This window comes from Myotis brandtii, unplaced genomic scaffold (assembly GCF_000412655.1).
Source record: "Myotis brandtii unplaced genomic scaffold, ASM41265v1 scaffold115, whole genome shotgun sequence".
NCBI lineage: Eukaryota > Metazoa > Chordata > Mammalia > Chiroptera > Vespertilionidae > Myotis > Myotis brandtii.
The window spans coordinates 14,731,941-14,739,060 of record NW_005353967.1 but is presented as its reverse complement, the minus strand read 5'-3'; the positions used below and the strand labels follow the sequence as shown (position 1 = coordinate 14,739,060).

Sequence of the window (7,120 nt, the reverse complement as noted above, 5' to 3'; positions counted from 1 at the left end):
GCCCTTTGCTGAGGAATGTAGAGAGGCTGGGTGGGGATTTTGTGAAATTGCGGTGCCTTGCAGATTAGGTGAGCTTTCAATCTCTCTTTAAAAGGGGCGGCGAAGAGGACCCACAGGCCCCAGGAGCAACAGTGAAGAGTAGGCACATTCAAAAATAGAAAAACTTTTAAACAAACAGACATAAAGGTCATATTGGGAAACTGAGGGCAGAGCCCCGGAAAGAAAACAAAAATCATTAAAGGGCCATCATCCATCTTGATATACATTTGCAAACAACACATAAACAACTTCATTTCATGGCATGTGAAATGCAAAACAGTTTTTGTTATGTGTTTTCTTTTGGGCATCCTTAAAGTATGATTAGATCCAGCTGAGGGAAAGCTATAGCTTCCAGCATTAGACCCCACAGCTGGCCCTGCCAAATGGGCCCCCATTGGGGCGGGCCCACCAGACCCCACACGTGCATGAATTCGTGTACCGGGCCTCTAGTCATTCTATAAATGAGGGCTTGCATATGATGTTTCTGAATTAGCCTTTTTAGCTTGTTTTAGGGTCTGCTCACAAAAACACTTGTTTTTAAATAATCCCATTCTAACCTCACTGAAGGCAAGGAGTGTGTTTGTTTCTCTACATCACTCGGTGCCCGGCATATTATCTTGATTCATAGTGGATGGATGAATGCTCACATGCAGAATAGAGCAGCTTTGCCCTCACCAAATGCTCCATTCTCTTCTAACAAGTGATTCCATGTAGGCACAGAAGTGGAACTGTTTTCTCTCTCGTGTAACACTCCTTAATGTTATTCTGTGTTTAAAAACAATGTTTTTAACTAGCTCCCTTGCTTTTTTGCCTAAAGTTAGTGCTGGGAAAATTGTGCCTGCTCACTGAAGGCTTCATGCATCGTAGCAGCCATGTACCTGTGGAAAGCCTATGGCTACTGCAGTTGAAATTCCACTTAATGTGCACACATAAAGGACGAGTTGCTGCCCCTTCCAGCTCGCTGCAATTGTCCGGCAGATGAGCTAATGATGTTTAGGAGGCTAGGGAAGTGGAGGTATTTTCATAGCTTGTTTCTGTCTCCTCTCCCACAAAGTGCAGCCATCATCTGACACATGACCAATGGGCCCAGCCCTTTTTAGGATGCAGAAGATGCTTCCCTGCGTCTGTGGCTCACAATGGAACAATAGACTTCTGCAATGATAGATTGCATCCCTGGTGTTCAAACACCATCAGTTAAGCTTATCTGGAATCTATTTAACTATTATCCATCAAGCTTTATATATATAATAAAATAAAAGGAGAGCGAGTGTGGAACCAGAGAGGAAAGACTGTATGTATCCTTGCCAGAGAGCGCTCTCCTCTTTCTATGACTCATGCTTAGCGAAGCAGAGGGACTTGGGAAAGCTGCCTGCAGTCACATTGAGGCAGGCAGTTCTCCTGGCACTTTCTGACATTGAAAATAATGTCCTCATGCCATGAAAGGTGTTTTTCAGATTTTCTGTGCTGTGCTTCTGGGCCAGCCTAATAGCTTTTGTTTAGCTTTAGCATGGCAGTTCTATGGAAGGTTTGCCAGCCAGAACAAATGAACCCAGACCTTTATATTTGGTATTTTATTAAAGAACCAGCTCTTTCCTGTTTAAAATTTGTAATCATTCTTTCTGATGGTTGTTAACATACTAAAAGGGATGATGTCTGACCCTTAGCCTTCCAATGGCATGAAATTTGCATTTGTTCATTCTTAAGACTATTTTTGAGTATATTATGTTTATACAATTTTAGATGTTCAGTTTTTTATAAGTTTGGTTTTGGTATGGGGGGCACTGGCTTGAGCTGAATAGAGGAACTGCTAATTAAATGTTATTATTCTGATTTTTGCCATTTGACAGCACAAGAAAGAAAGGTCACCTTAATTTTTCTACCTTCATATATAAATAAGGGTTTTTTGGTAAATGCTAAATTAAAGCTTCCTGCAAACCAATTGGACTGACAAATATAAATCTCAACTTTTAAACTTCTTTCCTTTTTAGCTACAGAAAGTGATTGTGTCCTTTTATGGTTCCAGAAACTGGCAAGTAATTTCCTAATATCCCTATGATCACCCCCATCTTACTCGCTCTTTTTTTAAAGAGTTCAACCATTTCTGCTTTAGGAGTTGCCAGAGGGTTTTATACCAAAAATAGTAAGGTATGGTGGTGAACTGTTCTGGTGATTATGACTGCTTACAATAATTTTTTAAGGAGTAAAAGAAAGTAGCAACATATAAAACAATTTGTGTTGCATAAGAAAGTTAATTTGGATGGATGACTTTTAGATATAAGTTTAATGCAATGAAGTATTATTCATTTGAGTAGAAAATACGGATGGAGGAATCAATTACTGAAAATTTTATTTCCTACAAAACTTGATCTCCAATTTAAATCTACTTTAGGGACCTGAATTTAACTTTAATGATTGTATCATTTCATTTTGAAATTTTAGATGCCAGTTGGCAGGGTCTGCTCACCCTACAATAATCTGTGTTCACTGCCCAAACTGGGTAAAATGATACTCACCTGGTCGGGGAATGGAGGATAGTGAAATAAAGGAGAGTAAGCTGTTGGCTGACCGGTAGCTTGTTTATCTGTGAGTCTCTGTTCACTTATTTGTATCACTGTCTTTTTTCTGTTTCAATAGAAATGTATAAATAACTGATGTTTTAATTTGTGGATGAGGCTTAGTATTCTTTAGGGTCATTAAACTTGGGAGCTGGAAGGAGTTTGGGTGGTCTGGTCTAGCCTAGAGTTCCAGTGTATTTTGTTTGGCCCATATAGTATGTTTTTCAAACCAGTATAAGTAGACAGCCAGTTTGCTTGGTCATAATACAAGCAGCTTTGCACATATTGTCTTACATGATTCTTCATGCATTTATATTAATTGACTGACCATTGTAGACATTTGAGTTCGTGATGCCGATAATCCTACCTCTTCATTTTACAGTTACAGGAACTGAACCCCTGGAGGACTGAGCGGATTTCCAAAGTTAACTAGTTCAAGACAGTTGAGAATTGTTTTACAGCCTAAGTATTTTTCTCTGAATTCTGCTTCTTCATTTAGAAAAGATGTTATTTATTTTTCAGTGTGTTAGAGACCTTTGTCAAACTGCAGAGATGATTTTTAAAGATACCTTACAAATATAATAAAAGCATTGAGAGACAGTGGTGGAGTAGTAAGAGTAAAGGGTCTAATTTAAGTCCTGTGGCTGTGTTTATCTTAGGTACTGCATGGATATTATTCAATATCCACTCAATAAACAGTGGATATTGGAGGTCCCTACCAGCACTAAATTAAAGATTCTCTAATTCTATGTAAACTTTTCTTCCTTCTCTGTCCCCAATTTACTTGACATAGGTGGCTCTCAAGTTCTCTTCCAACTTGAGAGAAGTCTAAGTGTTTGGATTTAGAACTTGTTAGGGGAGTTCTTTGAACCTGTGTACTCTGTCCTCTTTGTTTTCACTCTCCTATCAGCTTGTCTGTTTCCTGAACTTATTATTGTCCTGCAGAATCCATGCCTCCTTGTATGTGTGGGAAGGAGATAGCAGTGGGGAGGAGATAGTAGGTGGCCCTCCAGGATGAACACATACTATGTCACATCCTTGGCCATCTCTGACCTCCTCCTGCCTGGTACAAAGGCAGCATTTCCTACTAGCTTCATCCATTTAGGCAGGATGATACTTCAAAACCAAATGGATTATTGTTTCAAATATAAATAATACTCATGAATTTTGACATGCAGAGGTAGGCAAAAGTCGGTTAAATTACCAGCTATCATTACCTAAAATATAAGTCATATGTAATGATACAGGGTGATAACAATAAGACAAATAATACAATAATTAATAAAGAAATAATAATCTATATCCTATCTAATAATAGACAAACATGGTAATTGACCGTACCTTCGCTACGCCTCCCATGGGCTAATCATCGCGATATGCGAATTAACCACCAACAAAGATGGCGATTAATTTGCATATGTAGGCTCCAAGCGGCGGAGGGAAGACTGAAGGCGGCTCTGGCCGGAGCGAAGGCCTGGGTCCCAGGTGCCGGAGGAAAACCTGTGCCGGCAGCCAGGAAAAGGGAAAGCCTATTGCACGAATCTCTTCGTGCAACAGGCCTCTAGTATATATATAAAAAGCTAAGTGACAGTCCGACCATCTGACCAGCTGGTAGGTATGATGCACACTGACCACCAGGGGGCAGACACTCAATGCAGGAGCTGCCATGCTGTGGGGACTTGGCAGCTGCGGTTCTCGGGTGATGCACCCTGGAACCAGAGAGGAGGGAGCCCAATTCCTCGCAGGGCTGCGCATGATTCCACCTTCCGGCGTGGGTTATGTTGTTGCTGGGGCACTGTCGGCCCGAATCTAGTTTACTGCACACTTGTGTTTGCATTCCACACCCTGTACGACAGCAACTTTGCAGAGTGCCCTCGCACTCTGGGACCCCTCAGGGGATGTTGGAGAGCCGATTTCGGCCTGATCCCTGCAGGCCAGGCCGAGGGACCCCACCTGCCAGAGGGACTCTGCTCACTCCGAAGATGCCCTTTGAGCCACCCTGGGGAAGGACCACAGGACGTGTCTGGCCTGTCTCATACAGTCCCGCCCCGCTGGCCACCTTCTAATTAATTTCCTTTCAATGTGCACGAATCTGTGCACCAGGCAACTACTATAATAATAAATTCTGTGTCTCGAGGACTCACAGCTGTGAACCTACTTTTGCCAACCCCTGTGCATTACTGGTATTCATACATTCTCAGCAGGCCTAGTCATTGTTGCCATTCATCAGACACCCACTATTGTAGAACACAAAAAGATAGAAAACGTGTCCCCTGCCTTGTAAGACTTAAAGGCTTAATAAAAGGGTTAATAGAGTTACAGAAATAGAAAACAGCTATAAACATGGGCTATATAACTAGAAGTAAGTCCAGTCTTACCTTTTGCTGTAAACAAAGAATCCTTAGGAACTCAGCTTTTCCATGAATTAGAGAATCAGAATGTTTAAAACACTGAGATGCTTTTCTCCTTTATTAAAGAAAAAAAAATCTGATTCTTAAGAAATCCAGATTAGTGCTTAGCTTTCTCTACCCTCAAAAATGCCTCTAAAGAAATCCATAATCTCACACACAAGCACATAAATCTGCTCAACACCACTTAATTCTCCCTGCTTCTATACTGCTGCACTTCACCCAGCCAGGCGTCTTTGCCTGCTCATTTCTTTTCTGGCAGACTTACTCCTGGCAACTCCACTAAGCCTAGAATACTCCAGAAATTCTGATTTCTATTCCTTTGTTTTCTTCCTTTTTTCTTGCTGACCTTTCTTTTCCTCAGAACTATTCAGATGCACAGCCTACCAGTGATTAATTAATATATGTGATTTTCCCATCTTAGTCACTGTGTTACTCTTGATTTTGCAGACATGTTCTCTGAAGTTCCTAGCCAACATTTTAGAAGACATCAGGAAATGTTTGTGTCTTGTTAAAACTGGTTTGCTTACTGCACATAGATTTCCTACTCAAAACCAGAAATATTTCCCTTATCTCTGCCCAAACCACGCAGTTCCCACAACATTATGTTCTTTTATAAATAGGACTGGTTCCAAGACCCAATTTTCTCAACTTCCTGCTATTCCTAGCTAACGGCCCCTCTCCCTTTAGCCTTACCTTGCCCTGGAGAGAGTGTCCCTCAGGCATGATGTAATCTGTGTGTCCAGCTTTGAAGTGGCGGGAGGGGCCCCACCAGGTGCTTCTGGGAGCAGTTTCACTGAGGTCAGTGGATGGCCACAAAGATAGCCATTTCTGCTTTTACATCATCACAAAGAGGGCACCTCAGCAATCATGTAAACACTTCTTCCCCATTCTCCCCACAAGTAATTCTCCCCTGTTGTCCACATAGTTCACCTGATCAAAGCTGATAAAATCACATCCTGGGCTTCAGACAGAGAACAGTTGGCTTCATTCTGACTGACTCCTTACTTTTCTGTTCTGTGAAAGAACAACAAAGAATGGTCAAGCTATAGGCATTTTCTTTCTGTATCAGAAAGGGGGGATGTCATCTTTAAGGCTGTTTGGAGTTAGAGGAAATTGGGTAGACCAACAGGGATAGAATAGGGATCATGGTGCCTGACACATACTTACTTTATGAATAAGAAATATGTCTCCAAGGTGACAAGAGAAGATTTGACTTTGGGTGGTGGGCACATGGTGCAATATACAGATCTTATAACATAGAAACCCACACCTGAAACCTGTATGTTCCTGTTGACTGATGTCATCCCAATCAAATTAATAAATATTTTTTTAAAAAGAAATACATCTCCTAGATGAAGAAAGGTCTGACAAAACAACAGTGAGATCAGAGAGAAGAGAAAGAGATAATTTAGGGGACATAATATCCTCCTTGTCATTGGTTGCTTTCTGTTCCATGAGAAGACATAGAAAATAGAGTATGCCCTGGCTGGTGTGGCTCTGTTGGTTTAGCGTCATCCCATGCACCGAAAGGTCACTGGTTCGATCCCTGCCCAGGTTTCGGGCTCCATCCCAGGTAGGAGGCAGCTGATGGATCTCTGTCTTTCTCTCCCACCCCCCCCTCCCCACCCCCCATCACTTCCTCTCTTTCTAAAGTCAATAAAACATATTTTTTAAAAAGAAAAAAATAGAGTATCTCTCCTAGAGTAGTTTCTCATATTTCATATTAGTATTTCCAGGTGAGACACTAATGACCTCATTTTTAAGCCTGGGTCTGACAGTTTAGACTTTCACTTTGATATCTAACAAGCCCCTCTTATCTATCTTCACTTCAAAAACTGTGCTGTTGTGCTGCATTTATTTAGCACTTCACATTTGCAAAATTCTGTGCCTGTGTTATTCTCTACCCCAAATCCACTTAGTTATCACCCTCTTTTAGAGCGGCAAACAGGGAAGTCAGGTCTAATGACTGTATATAGGATGTCGAAAACTACCTGCAAACTGGGTTTTAATTTTTTCAATTTCTTTCTGGAAATTGGAAGAATACAAATTATAAACTAACAGATAAAACTTGTAGTTTTATTACTTTATTTGCTTTTTCTCTTACAAAATTAATAC

General features: G+C 41.1%; 1 protein-coding gene across 5 annotated transcripts in view; it reads left to right on the top strand.

Annotated features, from left to right (window-relative positions):
- MRPS27 (mitochondrial ribosomal protein S27) overlaps positions 1-7,120 on the top strand; it is an 82,912-nt gene that overhangs the window by 50,503 nt on the left and 25,289 nt on the right. The gene's annotated exons all lie outside the window — the stretch shown is intronic.